Source organism: Dendrobates tinctorius, unplaced genomic scaffold (genome assembly GCF_039654945.1).
Source record: "Dendrobates tinctorius isolate UK_male_01 unplaced genomic scaffold, ASM3965494v1 ptg000462l, whole genome shotgun sequence".
Taxonomy (NCBI): domain Eukaryota; kingdom Metazoa; phylum Chordata; class Amphibia; order Anura; family Dendrobatidae; genus Dendrobates; species Dendrobates tinctorius.
In genome coordinates this window covers 380,001-396,995 of record NW_027362124.1, presented here as the reverse complement: position 1 = coordinate 396,995, position 16,995 = coordinate 380,001, and the positions used below count along the sequence as shown (strand labels likewise).

The window sequence follows — 16,995 nt, the reverse complement described above, 5'->3', positions numbered from 1 at the left end:
ATGAAACAAGCAATTTAAAATACACATAATAAAAGACAAAAAAAGAGTTCAAGGATTCATGGAATACCATGGTCAAAGCTGTCAATCAAGTATAATTAGCAAAAATTAAAATTGTCTATCACTCATTGTCTATGTCATACGAAGTATTCTCATACTCTGTGACTTGAGTCAATATTCACATAACACTCTTTCCAAGTGGGTGAATCTGACAAGGATTTGAAGCCAAAATGGCTTCAGGAAGTGTTTTTGATTTTTCTCTAAGCCATCTTTTCTTGTGTTTTCCAGAATTTCCTAAAGTGCCTAATAAACATTTTTGGTGTGTTTTTCTAAAAATTCTTTTCGGCGTCTTTTGAATGTGTTTTGTGGCTTTTTTTGTAGCACACAAAAGTCAATCAGGACCCTTTATAGGGTCTTTCGAACCTTACCCTTGACTTGTATTATAGGTATGGAGCTGTTCAAAGTGAAAAACATCTGAAGATTGATATGGTAATTTCAGTTAACCGCTGGACATTTTTGGAAACTTGAGATGGTTAATAGACGCTCCAAAGCATGATCAAATGAACATCAAGTCTTTTTTACTTGGAAATGATTATGTTCAGTCTTCTCAGCATTTTCGGATTATTTTTAAGGATGTTTTTGGAGCTGACTGACTCCAAATCCACATTATGAAGAGGGAAAAGCTTTAAACTGTGAATGGTTCCCATTGATGATGATGACTTTAAATCAGATTTTTGCATTTTACTGAGACGTTGTATTTTCTTTTCATTTTCTGAGATGTCTTCCAGAGGGTTGATCACTGAGCTTGATCATGGTGCTATTAGAAAACGTGTGTGAAACTCATAACAGCTTGACGTCTGAGTAGTCGTGGCCGAGTGGTTAAGGCGATGGGCTAGTAATCCTTTGGGGTCTCCCCGCGCAGGTGCAAATCCTGCCGACTACGTCTATGTTTAAAATAACTTTTTGACCTTTTATCTTTGTTGTTCAATTTGCATGTTTACTAGTCTATTCCCCATGACAGTGATCTGTGATGGAGCGAGTTTCTAGGACCAAACTGACGTTATCTTTGACTGTTCTTTAGATAATCTATTCTGGAGCAACATTACATGTGTGACTTGCCACTAATCAAAAGAAGCACCGTGGGTGCCATCAGGTAAGAGGTTTTTCTCTCGATCTTGTCCAGCAGCCACAGACCGCTGTCCTGGCTAATGGACTGGGACATGCACTTTGATTTGCACAAACCTTAAATTATCTCTCAGATGAAGCCTTTTACCATGCAATGCTAATCTTTATCAACTACTGGATGAACAGTTTTCTAACAGTGTAAGTTTTGCAATTTATTTTTTTCACAATTTTTCCAAGTAACAGATACAGCAATCTTTTTACTAGCCACTTTTCATCAACATTTCAAACTGCGCTAGCTGTGATATCGTGGAAATGTTGGTAAATTTGTGGAATGAAAGGTTATAAGATATCAATTTACCATTGTGTATGATTGCAGATTTGCACTGCAGCTTTGGAGCCTGTTTTCGCCATCGTTCACGATTTCATATGCTTTATTCAGCAAAACAAGCCGCAGCCATGATTGCGTCATGGTTGGTTCCATGGTGTAATGGTTAGCACTCTGGACTTTGAATCCAGTTATCTGAGTTCAAATCTCAGTAGAACCTGAGCACACATTTTGATTTTTCCATCTGCACTCAGATCAACGATTCCCAATGTTTATGATGAAACAAGCAATTTAAAATCCACATAATAAAAGACAAAAAAGAGTTCAAGGATTCATGGAATACCATGGTCAAAGCTGTCAATCAAGTAGGATTAGCAAAAATTAAATTTGTCTATGTCATACCAAGTAATCTCATACTCTGTGACTTGAGTCAATATTCACATAACACTCTTTCCAAGTGGGTGAATCTGACAAGGATTTGAAGCCAAAATGGCTTCAGGAAGTGTTTTTGATTTTTCTCTAAGCCATCTTTTCTTGTGTTTTCCAGAATTTCCTAAAGTGCCTTATAAACATTTTTGGTGGTGTTTTTCTAAAAATTCTTTTCGGCGTCTTTTGAATGTGTTTTGTGGCTTTTTTTGTAGCACACAAAAGTCAATCAGGACCCTTTATAGGGTCTTTCGAACCTTACCGTTGACTTGTATTATAGGTATGGAGCTGTTCAAAGTGAAAAACAGCTGAAGATTGATATGGTAATTTCAGTTAACCGCTGGACATTTTTGGAAACTTGAGATGGTTAATAGATGCTCCAAAGCCTGATCAAATGAACATCAAGTCTTTTTTACTTGGAAATGATTATGTTCAGTCTTCTCAGCATTTTCGGATTATTTTTAAGGATGTTTTTGGAGCTGACTGACTCCAAATCCACATTATGAAGAGGGAAAAGCTTTAAACTGTGAATGGTTCCCATTGATGATGACTTTAAATCAGATTTTTGAATTTTACTGAGACCTTGTATTTTCTTTTCATTTTCTGAGATGTCTTCCAGAGGGTTGATCACTGAGCGTGATCATGGTGCTATTAGAAAACATGTGTGAAGCTCATAACAGGGTGACGTCCGAGTAGTCGTGGCCGAGTGGTTAAGGCGATGGACTTGAAATCCATTGGGGTCTCCCCGCGCAGGTTCAAATCCTGCCGTCTATGTTTCACTAACTTTTTGACCTTTTATCTTTGTTGTTCAATTTGCATGTTTACTAGTCTATTCCCCATGACAGTGATCTGTGATGGAGCGAGTTTCTAGGACCAAACTGACGTTATCTTTGACTGTTCTTTAGATAATGTATTCTGGAGCAACATTACATGTGCGACTTGCCGCTAATCAAAAGAAGCACCGTGGGTGCCATCAGGTAAGATTTTTTTCTCTCAATCTTGTCCAGCAGCCACAGACCGCTGTCCTGGCTAATGGACTGGGACATGCACTTTGATTTGCACAAACCTTAAATTATCTCTCAGATGAAGCCTTTTACCATGCAATGCTAATCTTTATCGACTACTGGATGAACAGTTTTCTAACAGTATAAGTTTTGCAATTTATTTTTTTCACACTTTTTCCAAGTAACAGATGCAGCAATCTTTTTACTAGCCACTTTTCATCAACATTTCAAACTGCGCTAGCTGTGATATCGTGGAAATGTTGGTAAATTTGTGGAATGAAAGGTTATAAGATATCAATTTACCATTGTGTATGATTGCAGATTTGCACTGCAGCTTTGGAGCCTGTTTTCGCCATCGTTCACGATTTCATATGCTTTATTCAGCACAACAAGCCGCAGCCATGACTATATAATGTTTGGCTCCATGGTGTAATGGTTAGCACTCTGGACTTTGAATCCTGTGATCTGAGTTCAAATCTCAGTGGAACCTGGGCACACATTTCGATTTTTCCATCTGCACTCAGATCGACGATGCCCAATGTTTATGATGAAACAAGCAATTTAAAATACACATAATAAAAGACAAAAAAAGAGTTCAAGGATTCATGGAATACCATGGTCAAAGCTGTCAATCAAGTATAATTAGCAAAAATTAAAATTGTCTATCACTCATTGTCTATGTCATACGAAGTATTCTCATACTCTGTGACTTGAGTCAATATTCACATAACACTCTTTCCAAGTGGGTGAATCTGACAAGGATTTGAAGCCAAAATGGCTTCAGGAAGTGTTTTTGATTTTTCTCTAAGCCATCTTTTCTTGTGTTTTCCAGAATTTCCTAAAGTGCCTAATAAACATTTTTGGTGTGTTTTTCTAAAAATTCTTTTCGGCGTCTTTTGAATGTGTTTTGTGGCTTTTTTTGTAGCACACAAAAGTCAATCAGGACCCTTTATAGGGTCTTTCGAACCTTACCCTTGACTTGTATTATAGGTATGGAGCTGTTCAAAGTGAAAAACATCTGAAGATTGATATGGTAATTTCAGTTAACCGCTGGACATTTTTGGAAACTTGAGATGGTTAATAGACGCTCCAAAGCATGATCAAATGAACATCAAGTCTTTTTTACTTGGAAATGATTATGTTCAGTCTTCTCAGCATTTTCGGATTATTTTTAAGGATGTTTTTGGAGCTGACTGACTCCAAATCCACATTATGAAGAGGGAAAAGCTTTAAACTGTGAATGGTTCCCATTGATGATGATGACTTTAAATCAGATTTTTGCATTTTACTGAGACCTTGTATTTTCTTTTCATTTTCTGAGATGTCTTCCAGAGGGTTGATCACTGAGCTTGATCATGGTGCTATTAGAAAACGTGTGTGAAACTCATAACAGCTTGACGTCTGAGTAGTCGTGGCCGAGTGGTTAAGGCGATGGGCTAGTAATCCTTTGGGGTCTCCCCGCGCAGGTGCAAATCCTGCCGACTACGTCTATGTTTAAAATAACTTTTTGACCTTTTATCTTTGTTGTTCAATTTGCATGTTTACTAGTCTATTCCCCATGACAGTGATCTGTGATGGAGCGAGTTTCTAGGACCAAACTGACTTTATATTTGACTGTTCTTTAGATAATCTATTCTGGAGCAACATTACATGTGCGACTTGCCGCTAATCAAAAGAAGCATCGTGGGTGCCATCAGGTAAGAGGTTTTTCTCTTGATCTTGTCCAGCAGCCACAGACCGCTGTCCTGGCTAATGGACTGGGACATGCACTTTGATTTGCACAAACCTTAAATTATCTCTCAGATGAAGCCTTTTACCATGCAATGCTAATCTTTATCGACTACTGGATGAACAGTTTTCTAACAGTATAAGTTTTGCAATTTATTTTTTTCACACTTTTTCCAAGTAACAGAAACAGCAATCTTTTTACTAGCCACTTTTCATCAACATTTCAAACTGTCCTAGCTGTGATATCGTGGAAATGTTGGTAAATTTGTGGAATGAAAGGTTATAAGATATCAATTTACCATTGTGTATGATTGCAGATTTGCACTGCAGCTTTGGAGCCTGTTTTCGCCATCGTTCACGATTTCATATGCTTTATTCAGCACAACAAGCCGCAGCCATGACTATGTCATGGTTGGTTCCATGGTGTAATGGTTAGCACTCTGGACTTTGAATCCAGAGTGCATTTCGATTTTTCCATCTGCACTCAGATCGACAATGCCCAATGTTTATGATGAAACAAGCAATTTAAAATCCACATAATAAAAGACAAAAAAAGGATTCATGGTCAAAGCTGTCAATATCACTCATTGTCTATGCCATACCAAGCAATCTCATACTCTGTGACTTGAGTCAATATTCACATAACACTCTTTCCAAGTGGGTGAATCTGACAAGGATTTGAAGCCAAAATGGCTTCAGGAAGTGTTTTTGATTTTTCTCTAAGCCATCTTTTCTTGTGTTTTCCAGAATTTCCTAAAGTGCCTTATAAACATTTTTGGTGGTGTTTTTCTGAAAATTCTTTTCGGCGTCTTTTGAATGTGTTTTGTGGCTTTTTTTGTAGCACACAAAAGTCAATCAGGACCCTTTATAGGGTCTTTCGAACCTTACCCTTGACTTGTATTATAGGTATGGAGCTGTTCAAAGTGAAAAACAGCTGAAGATTGATATGGTAATTTCAGTTAACCGCTGGACATTTTTGGAAACTTGAGATGGTTAATAGACGCTCCAAAGCCTGATCAAATGAACATCAAGTCTTTTTTACTTGGAAATGATTATGTTCAGTCTTCTCAGCATTTTCGGATTATTTTTAAGGATGTTTTTGGAGCTGACTGACTCCAAATCCACATTATGAAGAGGGAAAAGCTTTAAACTGTGAATGGTTCCCATTGATGATGACTTTAAATCAGATTTTTGCATTTTACTGAGACCTTGTATTTTCTTTTCATTTTCTGAGATGTCTTCCAGAGGGTTGATCACTGAGCATTATCATGGTGCTATTAGAAAACATGTGTGAAGCTCATAACAGCTTGACGTCCGAGTAGTCGTGGCCGCGTGGTTAAGGCGATGGACTTGAAATCCATTGGGGTCTCCCCGCGCAGGTGCAAATCCTGCCGACTACGTCTATGTTTAAAATAACTTTTTGACCTTTTATCTTTGTTGTTCAATTTGCATGTTTACTAGTCTATTCCCCATGACAGTGATCTGTGATGGAGCGAGTTTCTAGGACCAAACTGACTTTATCTTTGACTGTTCTTTAGATAATCTATTCTGGAGCAACATTACATGTGCGACTTGCCGCTAATCAAAAGAAGCACCTTGGGTGCCATCAGGTAAGAGGTTTTTCTCTTGATCTTGTCCAGCAGCCACAGACCGCTGTCCTGGCTAATGGACTGGGACATGCACTTTGATTTGCACAAACCTTAAATTATCTCTCAGATGAAGCCTTTTACCATGCAATGCTAATATTTATCAAATACTGGATGAACAGTTTTCTAACAGCATAAGTTTTGCAATTTATTTTTTTCACACTTTTTCCAAGTAACAGATACAGCAATCTTTTTACTAGCCACTTTTCATCAGCATTTCAAACTGTCCTAGCTGTGATATCGTGGAAATGTTGGTAAATTTGTGGAATGAAAGGTTATAAGATATCAATTTACCATTGTGTATGATTGCAGATTTGCACTGCAGCTTTGGAGCCTGTTTTCGCCATCGTTCACGATTTCATATGCTTTATTCAGCACAACAAGCCGCAGCCATGACTGTGTAATGGTTGGTTCCATGGTGTAATGGTTAGCTCTCTGGACTTTGAATCCTGTTATCTGAATTCAAATCTCAGTAGAAACTGGGCACACATTTCGATTTTTCCATCTGCACTCAGATCGACGATGCCCAATGTTTATGATGAAACAAGCAATTTAAAATCCACATAATAAAAGACAAAAAAAGAGTTCAAGGATTCATGGAATACCATCGTCAAAGCAGTAGGATTAGGATCAAGTAGGATTAGCAAAAATTAAAATTGTCTATGTCATACCAAACAATCTCATACTCTGTGAATAGAGTCAATATTCACATAACACTCTTTCCAAGTGGGTTAGTCTGACAAGGATTTGAAGCCAAAATGGCTGCAGGAAGTGTTTTCGATTTTTCTCTAAGCCATCTTTTCTTGTGTTTTCCAGAATTTCCTAAAGTGCCTTATAAACATTTTTGGTGGTGTTTTTTTTAAATTCTTTTTGGCATCTTTTGAATGTGTTTTGTGGCTTTTTTTGTAGCACACAAAAGTCAATCAGGACCCTTTATAGGGTCTTTCGAACCTTACCCTTGACTTGTATTATAGGTATGGAGCTGTTCAAAGTGAAAAACAGCTGAAGATTGAGATGGTAATTTCAGTTAACTGCTGGACATTTTTTGGAAACTTCAGATGGTTAATAGACGCTCCATAGCCTGATCAAATGAACATCAAGTCTTTTTTACTTGGAAATGATTATGTTCAGTCTTCTCAGCATTTTCGGATTATTTTTAAGGATGTTTTTGGAGCTGACTGACTCCAAATCCACATTATGAAGAGGGAAAAGCTTTAAACTGTGAATGGTTCCCATTGATGATGACTTTAAATCAGATTTTTGTATTTTACTGAGACCTTGTATTTTCTTTTCATTTTCTGAGATGTCTTCCAGAGGGTTGATCACTGAGCGTGATCATGGTGCAATAACTTGGTGCAATAGTTTTCTAATAAGAAAACATGTGTGAAGCTCATAACAGCTTGACATCCGAGTAGTCGTGGCCGAGTGGTTAAGGCGATGGGCTAGAAATCCATTGGGGTCTCCCCGCGCAGGTGCAAATCCTGCCGACTACGTCTATGTTTAAAATAACTTTTTGACCTTTTATCTTTGTTGTTCAATTTGCATGTTTACTAGTCTATTCCCCATGACAGTGATCTGTGATGGAGCGAGTTTCTAGGACCAAACTGACTTTATCTTTGACTGTTCTTTAGATAATCTATTCTGGAGCAACATTACATGTGCGACTTGCTGCTAATCAAAAGAAGCACCGTGGGTGCCATCAGGTAAGAAGTTTTTCTCTCGATCTTGTCCAGCAGCCACAGACCGCTGTCCTGGCTAATGGACTGGGACATGCACTTTGATTTGCGCAAACCTTAAATTATCTCTCAGATGAAGCCTTTTACCATGCAATGCTAATCTTTATCGACTACTGGATGAACAGTTTTCTAACAGTATAAGTTTTGCAATTTATTTTTTTCACACTTTTTCCAAGTAACAGATACAGCAATCTTTTTACTAGCCACTTTTCATCAACATTTCAAACTGCGCTAGCTGTGATATCGTGGAAATGTTGGTAAATTTGTGGAATGAAAGTTTATAAGATATCAATTTACCATTGTGTATGATTGCAGATTTGCACTGCAGCTTTGGAGCCTGTTTTCGCCATCGTTCACGATTTCATATGCTTTATTCAGCAAAACAAGCCGCAGCCATGACTGTGTCATTGTTGGTTCCCTGGTGTAATGGTTAGCACTCTAGACTTTGAATCCAGTGATCTGAGTTCAAATCTCAGTAGAACCTGGGCACACATTTTGATTTTTCCATCTGCACTCAGATCGACGATGCCCAATGTTTAAGATGAAACAAGCAATTTAAAATACACATAATAAAAGACAAAAAAAGAGTTCAAGGATTCATGTAATACCATGGTCAAAGGTGTCAATCAAGTAGGATTAGCAAAAATTAAAATTGTCTATGTCACTCATTGTCTATGTCATACCAAGCAATATCATACTCTGTGACTTGAGTCAATATTCACATAACACTCTTTCCAAGTGGGTGAATCTGACAAGGATTTGAAGCCAAAATGGCTTCAGGAAGTGTTTTTGATTTTTCTCTAAGCCATCTTTTCTTGTGTTTTCCAGAATTTCCTAAAGTGCCTTATAAACATTTTTGGTGGTGTTTTTCTAAAAATTCTTTTCGGCGTCTTTTGTGGCTTTTTTTGTAGCACTCAAAAGTCAATCAGGACCCTTTATAGGGTCTTTCGAACCTTACCGTTGACTTGTAGTTTAGGTATGGAGCTGTTCAAAGTGAAAAACAGCTGAAGATTGATATGGTAATTTCAGTTAACCGCTGGACATTTTTGGAAACTTGACATGGTTAATAGACGCTCCAAAGCCTGATCAAATGAACATCAAGTCTTTTTTACTTGGAAATTATTATGTTCAGTCTTCTCAGCATTTTCGGATTATTTTTAAGGATGTTTTTGGAGCTGACTGACTCCAAAACCACATTATGAAAGGGAAAAGCTTTAAACTGTGAATGGTTCCCATTGATGATGACTTTAAATCAGATTTTTGCATTTTACTGAGACCTTGTATTTTCTTTTCATTTTCTGAGATGTCTTCCAGAGGGTTGATCACTGAGCTTGGCCATGGTGCTATTAGAAAACGTGTGTGAAACTCTTAACAGCTTGATGTCCGAGTAGTCGTGGCCGAGTGGTTAAGGCGATGGGCAAGAAATCCATTGGGGTCTCCCCGCGCAGGTGCAAATCCTGCCGACTACGTCAATGTTTCCAAAACTTTTTGACCTTTTATCTTTGTTGTTCAATTTGCATGTTTACTAGTCTATTCCCCATGACAGTGATCTGTGATGGAGCGAGTTTCTAGGACCAAACTGACTTTATCTTTGACTGTTCTTTAGATAATCTATTCTGGAGCAACATTACATGTGCGACTTGCCGCTAATCAAAAGAAGCACCGTGGGTGCCATCAGGTAAGAGGTTTTTCTCTTGATCTTGTCCAGCAGCCACAGACCGCTGTCCTGGCTAATGGACTGGGACATGCACTTTGATTTGCACAAACCTTAAATTATCTCTCGAAGCCTTTTACCATGCAATGCTAATCTTTATCAACTACTGGATGAACAGTTTTCTAACAGTATAAGTTTTGCAATTTATTTTTTTCACACTTTTTCCAAGTAACAGATACAGCAATCTTTTTACTAGCCACTTTTCATCAACATTTCAAACTGTCCTAGCTGTGATATCGTGGAAATGTTGGTAAATTTGTGGAATGAAAGGCTATAAGATATCAATTTACCATTGTGTATGATTGCAGATTTGCACTGCAGCTTTGGAGCCTGTTTTCGCCATCGTTCACGATTTCATATGCTTTATTCTGCACAACAAGCCGCAGCCATGACTGTGTAATGGTTAGCACTCTGGACTTTGAATCCTGTGATCTGAGTTCAAATCTCAGTGGAACCTGGGCACACATTTCGATTTTTCCATCTGCACTCAGATCGACGATGCCCAATGTTTATGATGAAACAAGCAATTTAAAATCCACATAATAAAAGACAAAAAAAGAGTTCAAGGATTCATGGAATACCATGGTCAAAGCTGTCAATCAAGTAGGATTAGCAAAAATTAAAATTGTTTATGTCACTCATTGTCAATGTCATACCAAGCAATCTCATTATTCACATAACACTCTTTCCAAGTGGGTGAATCTGACAAGGATTTGAAGCCAAAATGGCTTCAGGAAGTGTTTTTGATTTTTCTCTAAGCCATCTTTTCTTGTGTTTTCCAGAATTTCCTAAAGTGCCTTATAAACATTTTTGGTGGTGTTTTTCTAAAAATTCTTTTCGGCATCTTTTGAATGTGTTTTGTGGCTTTTTTTGTAGCACACAAAAGTCAATCAGGACCCTTTATAGGGTCTTTCGAACCTTACCGTTGACTTGTATTATAGGTATGGAGCTGTTCAAAGTGAAAAACAGCTGAAGATTGATATGGTAATTTCAGTTAACCGCTGGACATTTTTGGAAACTTGAGATGGTTAATAGATGCTCCAAAGCCTGATCAAATGTACATCAAGTCTTTTTTACTTGGAAATGATTATGTTCAGTCTTCTCAGCATTTTTGGATTATTTTTAAAGATGTTTTTGGAGCTGACTGACTCCAAATCCACATTATGAAGAGGGAAAAGCTTTAAACTGTGAATGGTTCCCATTGATGATGACTTTAAATCAGATTTTTGCATTTTACTGAGACCTTGTATTTTCTTTTCATTTTCTGAGATGTCTTCCAGAGGGTTGATCACTGAGCTTGATCATGGTGCTATTAGAAAACATGTGTGAAACTCATAACAGCTTGACGTCCGAGTAGTCGTGGCTGAGTGGTTAAGGCGATGGACTAGAAATCCATTGGGGTCTCCCCGCGCAGGTTCAAATCCTGCCGACTACGTCTAGGTTTCAATAACTTTTTGACCTTTTATCTTTGTTGTTCAATTTGCATGTTTACTAGTCTATTCCCCATGACAGTGATCTGTGATGGAGCGAGTTTCTAGGACCAAACTGACTTTATCTTTGACTGTTCTTTAGATAATCTATTCTGGAGCAACATTACATGTGCGACTTGCCGCTAATCAAAAGAAGCACCGTGGGTGCCATCAGGTAAGAGGTTTTTCTCTTGATCTTGTCCAGCAGCCACAGACCGCTGTCCTGGCTAATGGACTGGGACATGCACTTTGATTTGCACAAACCTTAAATTATCTCTCAGATGAAGCCTTTTACCATGCAATGCTAATCTCTATCAACTACTGGATGAACAGTTTTCTAACAGTATAAGTTTTGCAATTTATTTTTTTCACACTTTTTCCAAGTAACAGATACAGCAATCTTTTTACTAGCCACTTTTCATCAACATTTCAAACTGTCCTAGCTGTGATATCGTGGAAATGTTGGTAAATTTGTGGAATGAAAGGTTATAAGATATCAATTTACCATTGTGTATGATTGCAGATTTGCACTGCAGCTTTGGAGCCTGTTTTCGCCATCGTTCACGATTTCATATGCTTTATTCAGCACAACAAGCCGCAGCCAAGAATGTGAAATGGTTGGTTCCATGGTGGAATGGTTAGCACTCTGGACTTTGAATCCAGTTATCTGAGTTGAAATCTCAGTAGAACCTGAGCACGCATTTTGATTTTTCCATCTGCACTCAGATCGACGATGCCCAATGTTTATGATGAAACAAGCAATTTAAAATACACATAATAAAAGACAAAAAAAGAGTTCAAGGATTCATGGAATACCATGGTCAAAGCTGTCAATCAAGTAGGATTAGCAAAAATTAAAATTGTTTATGTCACTCATTGTCAATGTCATACCAAGCAATCTCATTATTCACATAACACTCTTTCCAAGTGGGTGAATCTGACAAGGATTTGAAGCCAAAATGGCTTCAGGAAGTGTTTTTGATTTTTCTCTAAGCCATCTTTTCTTGTGTTTTCCAGAATTTCCTAAAGTGCCTTATAAACATTTTTGGTGGTGTTTTTCTAAAAATTCTTTTCGGCGTCTTTTGAATGTGTTTTGTGGCTTTTTTTGTAGCACTCAAAAGTCAATCAGGACCCTTTATAGGGTCTTTCGAACCTTACCGTTGACTTGTAGTATAGGTATGGAGCTGTTCAAAGTGAAAAACAGCTGAAGATTGATATGGTAATTTCAGTTAACCGCTGGACATTTTTGGAAACTTGACATGGTTAATAGACGCTCCAAAGCCTGATCAAATGAACATCAAGTCTTTTTTACTTGGAAATTATTATGTTCAGTCTTCTCAGCATTTTCGGATTATTTTTAAGGATGTTTTTGGAGCTGACTGACTCCAAATCCACATTATGAAAGGGAAAAGCTTTAAACTGTGAATGGTTCCCATTGATGATGACTTTAAATCAGATTTTTGCATTTTACTGAGACCTTGTATTTTCTTTTCATTTTCTGAGATGTCTTCCAGAGGGTTGATCACTGAGCTTGATCATGGTGCTATTAGAAAACGTGTGTGAAACTCATAACAGCTTGAAGGCCGAGTAGTCGTGGCCGAGTGGTTAAGGCGATGGGCAAGAAATCCATTGGGGCTCCCCGCGCAGGTGCAAATCCTGCCGACTACGTCAATGTTTCAATAACTTTTTGACCTTTTATCTTTGTTGTTCAATTTGCATGTTTACTAGTCTATTCCCCATGACAGTGATCTGTGATGGAGCGAGTTTCCAGGACCAAACTGACTTTATCTTTGACTGTTCTTTAGATAATCTATTCTGGAGCAACATTACATGTGCGACTTGCCGCTAATGAAAAGAAGCACCGTGGGTGCCATCAGGTAAGAGGTTTTTCTCTTGATCTTGTCCAGCAGCCACAGACCGCTCTCCTGGCTAATGGACTGGGACATGCACTTTGATTTGCACAAACCTTAAATTATCTCTCAGATGAAGCCTTTTACCATGCAATGCTAATCTTTATCGACTACTGGATGAACAGTTTTCTAACAGTATAAGTTTTGCAATTTATTGTTTTCACACTTTTTCCAAGTAACAGATACAGAAATCTTTTTACTAGCCACTTTTCATCAACATTTCAAAATGCGCTAGCTGAGATATCGTGGAAATGTTGGTAAATTTGTGGAATGAAAGGTTATAAGATATCAATTTACCATTGTGTATGAATGCAGATTTGCACTGCAGCTTTGGAGCCTGTTTTCGCCATCGTTCACGATTTCATATGCTTTATTCAGCACAACAAGCCGCAGCCATGTCTGAGGCATGGTTGGTTCCATGGTGTAATGGTTAGCACTCTGGACTTTGAATCCAGTGATCCGAGTTCAAATCTCAGTGGAACCTGGGCACACATTTCGATTTTTCCATCTGCACTCAGATCGACGATGCCCAATGTTTATGATGAAACAAGCAATTTAAAATACACATAATAAAAGACAAAAAAAGAGTTCAAGGATCCATGGAATACCATGGTCAAAGCAGTCAATCAAGTAGTATTAGCAAAAATTAAAATTGTCTATATCACTCATTGTCTATGTCTTACCAAGCAATCTCATACACTGTGACTTGAGTCAATATTCACATAACACTCTTTCCAAGTGGGTGAATCTGACAAGGATTTGAAGCCAAAATGGCTTCAGGAAGTGTTTTTGATTTTTCTCTAAGCCATCTTTTCTTGTGTTTTTCAGAATTTCCTAAAGTGCCTTATAAACATTTTTGGTGGTGTTTTTCTAAAAATTCTTTTCGGCGTCTTTTGAATGTGTTTTGTGGCTTTTTTGTAGCACACAAAAGTCATTCAGGACCCTTTATAGGGTCTTTCGAACCTTACCGTTGACTTGTAGTATAGGTATGGAGCTGTTCAAAGTGAAAAACAGCTGAAGATTGATATGGTAATTTCAGTTAACCGCTGGACATTTTAGGAAACTTGACATGGTTAATAGACGCTCCAAAGCCTGATCAAATGAACATCAAGTCTTTTTTACTTGGAAATGATTATGTTCAGTCTTCTCAGCATTTTCGGATTATTTTTAAGGATGTTTTTGGAGCTGACTGACTCCAAATCCACATTATGAAAAGGGAAAAGCTTTAAACTGTGAATGGTTCCAATTGATGATGACTTTAAATCAGATTTTTGCATTTTACTGAGACCTTGTATTTTCTTTTCATTTTCTGAGATGTCTTCCAGAGGGTTGATCACTGAGCTTGATCATGGTGCTATTAGAAAACGTGTGTGAAACTCATAACAGCTTGAAGGCCGAGTAGTCGTGGCCGAGTGGTTAAGGCGATGGGCAAGAAATCCATTGGGGTTTCCCCGCGCAGGTGCAAATCCTGCCGACTATGTCTATGTTTCAATAACTTTTTGACCTTTTATCTTTGTTGTTCAATTTGCATGTTTACTAGTCTATTCCCCATGACAGTGATCTGTGATGGAGCGAGTTTCCAGGACCAAACTGACTTTATCTTTGACTGTTCTTTAGATAATCTATTCTGGAGCAACATTACATGTGCGACTTGCCGCTAATGAAAAGAAGCACCGTGGGTGCCATCAGGTAAGAGGTTTTTCTCTTGATCTTGTCCAGCAGCCACAGACCGCTCTCCTGGCTAATGGACTGGGACATGCACTTTGATTTGCACAAACCTTAAATTATCTCTCAGATGAAGCCTTTTACCATGCAATGCTAATCTTTATCGACTACTGGATGAACAGTTTTCTAACAGTATAAGTTTTGCAATTTATTGTTTTCACACTTTTTCCAAGTAACAGATACAGCAATCTTTTTACTAGCCACTTTTCATCAACATTTCAAAATGCGCTAGCTGAGATATCGTGGAAATGTTGGTAAATTTGTGGAATGAAAGGTTATAAGATATCAATTTACCATTGTGTATGAATGCAGATTTGCACTGCAGCTTTGGAGCCTGTTTTTGCCATCGTTCACGATTTCATATGCTTTATTCAGCACAACAAGCCGCAGCCATGTCTGAGGCATGGTTGGTTCCATGGTGTAATGGTTAGCACTCTGGACTTTGAATCCAGTGATCCGAGTTCAAATCTCAGTGGAACCTGGGCACTCATTTTGATTTTTCCATCTGCACTCAGATCGACGATGCCCAATGTTTATGATGAAACAAGCAATTTAAAATCCACATAATAAAAGACAAAAAAAGAGTTCAAGGATTCATGGAATACCATGGTCAAAGCTGTCAATCAAGTAGGATTAGCAAAAATTAAAATTGTCTATATCACTCATTGTCTATGTCATACCAAGCAATCTCATACTCTGTGACTTGAGTCAATATTCACATAACACTCTTTCCAAGTGGGTGAATCTGACAAGGATTTGAAGCCAAAATGGCTTCAGGAAGTGTTTTTGATTTTTCTCTAAGCCATCTTTTCTTGTGTTTTCCAGAATTTCCTAAAGTGCCTTATAAACATTTTTGGTGGTGTTTTTCTAAAAATTCTTTTCGGCGTCTTTTTAATGTGTTTTGTGGCTTTTTTTGTAGCACACAAAAGTCAATCAGGACCCTTTATAGGGTCTTTCGAACCTTACCGTTGACTTGTAGTATAGGTATGGAGCTGTTCAAAGTGAAAAACATCTGAAGATTGATATGGTAATTTCAGTTAACCGCTGGACATTTTTGGAAACTTGACATGGTTAATATACGCTCCAAAGCCTGATCAAATGAACACCAAGTCTTTTTTACTTGGAAATGATTATTTTCAGTCTTCTCAGCATTTTCGGATTATTTTTAAGGATGTTTTTGGAGCTGACTGACTCCAAATCCACATTATGAAGAGGGAAAAGCTTTAAACTGTGAATGGTTCCCATTGATGATGACTTTAAATCAGATTTTTGCATTTTACTGAGACCTTGTATTTTCTTTTCATTTTCTGAGATGTCTTCCAGAGGGTTGATCACTGAGCTTGATCATGGTGCTATTAGAAAACGTGTGTGAAACTCATAACAGCTTGACGTCTGAGTAGTCGTGGCGGAGTGGTTAAGGCGATGGACTAGATATCCATTGGGGTCTCCCCGCGCAGGTTCAAATCCTGCCGATTATGTCTATGTTTCTATATTTTTTTGACCTTTTATCTTTGTTGTTCAATTTGCATGTTTACTAGTCTATTCCCCATGACAGTGATCTGTGATGGAGCGAGTTTCCTCGACCAAACTGACTTTATCTTTGACTGTTCTTTAGATAATCTATTCTGTAGCAACATTACATGTGCTACTTGCCGCTAATCAAAAGAAGCACCGTGGGTGCCATCAGGTATGAGGATTTTCTCTTGATCTTGTCCAGCAGCCACAGACCGCTGTCCTGGCTAATGGACTGGGACATGCACTTTGATTTGCACAAACCTTAAATTATCTCTCAGATGAAGCCTTTTACCATGCAATGCTAATCTTTATCGACTACTGGATGAACAGTTTTCTAACAGTATAAGTTTTGCAATTTATTTTTTTCACACTTTTTCCAAGTAACAGATACAGCAATCTTTTCACTAGCCACTTTTCATCAACATTTCAAACTGCGCTAGCTGTGATATCGTGGAAATGTTGGTAAATTTGTGGAATGAAAGGTTATAAGATATCAATTTACCATTGTGTATGAATGCAGATTTGCACTGCAGCTTTGGAGCCTGTTTTCGCCATCGTTCACGATTTCATATGCTTTATTCAGCACAACAAGCCGCAGCCATGTCTGAGGCATGGTTGGTTCCATGATGTTATGGTTAGCACTCTTGACTTTGAATCCAGTGATCTGAGTTCAAA

The 16,995-nt window shown here is 38.0% G+C and overlaps 8 non-coding genes across 8 annotated transcripts; all 8 read left to right on the top strand.

The window, feature by feature from the left end:
* Positions 1 to 1,595: 1,595 nt before the first annotated feature.
* Positions 1,596 to 1,667, top strand: TRNAQ-UUG (transfer RNA glutamine (anticodon UUG)). The gene has a single exon. It is a non-coding gene; the product is annotated as a tRNA-Gln (tRNA).
* Positions 1,668 to 2,565: 898 nt separating this feature from the next.
* TRNAS-UGA (transfer RNA serine (anticodon UGA)) lies at positions 2,566 to 2,647 on the top strand. Its single transcript has one exon. It is a non-coding gene; the product is annotated as a tRNA-Ser (tRNA).
* A 648-nt stretch (positions 2,648 to 3,295) lies between these two features.
* TRNAQ-UUG (transfer RNA glutamine (anticodon UUG)) lies at positions 3,296 to 3,367 on the top strand. Its single transcript has one exon. It is a non-coding gene; the product is annotated as a tRNA-Gln (tRNA).
* Positions 3,368 to 5,923: 2,556 nt separating this feature from the next.
* Positions 5,924 to 6,005, top strand: TRNAS-UGA (transfer RNA serine (anticodon UGA)). Its single transcript has one exon. It is a non-coding gene; the product is annotated as a tRNA-Ser (tRNA).
* A 1,657-nt stretch (positions 6,006 to 7,662) lies between these two features.
* TRNAS-AGA (transfer RNA serine (anticodon AGA)) lies at positions 7,663 to 7,744 on the top strand. Its single transcript has one exon. It is a non-coding gene; the product is annotated as a tRNA-Ser (tRNA).
* Positions 7,745 to 11,054: 3,310 nt separating this feature from the next.
* Positions 11,055 to 11,136, top strand: TRNAS-AGA (transfer RNA serine (anticodon AGA)). The gene has a single exon. It is a non-coding gene; the product is annotated as a tRNA-Ser (tRNA).
* Positions 11,137 to 13,492: 2,356 nt separating this feature from the next.
* On the top strand, positions 13,493 to 13,564 carry TRNAQ-UUG (transfer RNA glutamine (anticodon UUG)). The gene has a single exon. It is a non-coding gene; the product is annotated as a tRNA-Gln (tRNA).
* A 1,650-nt stretch (positions 13,565 to 15,214) lies between these two features.
* Positions 15,215 to 15,286, top strand: TRNAQ-UUG (transfer RNA glutamine (anticodon UUG)). The gene has a single exon. It is a non-coding gene; the product is annotated as a tRNA-Gln (tRNA).
* The last annotated feature ends 1,709 nt before the right edge of the window (positions 15,287 to 16,995 follow it).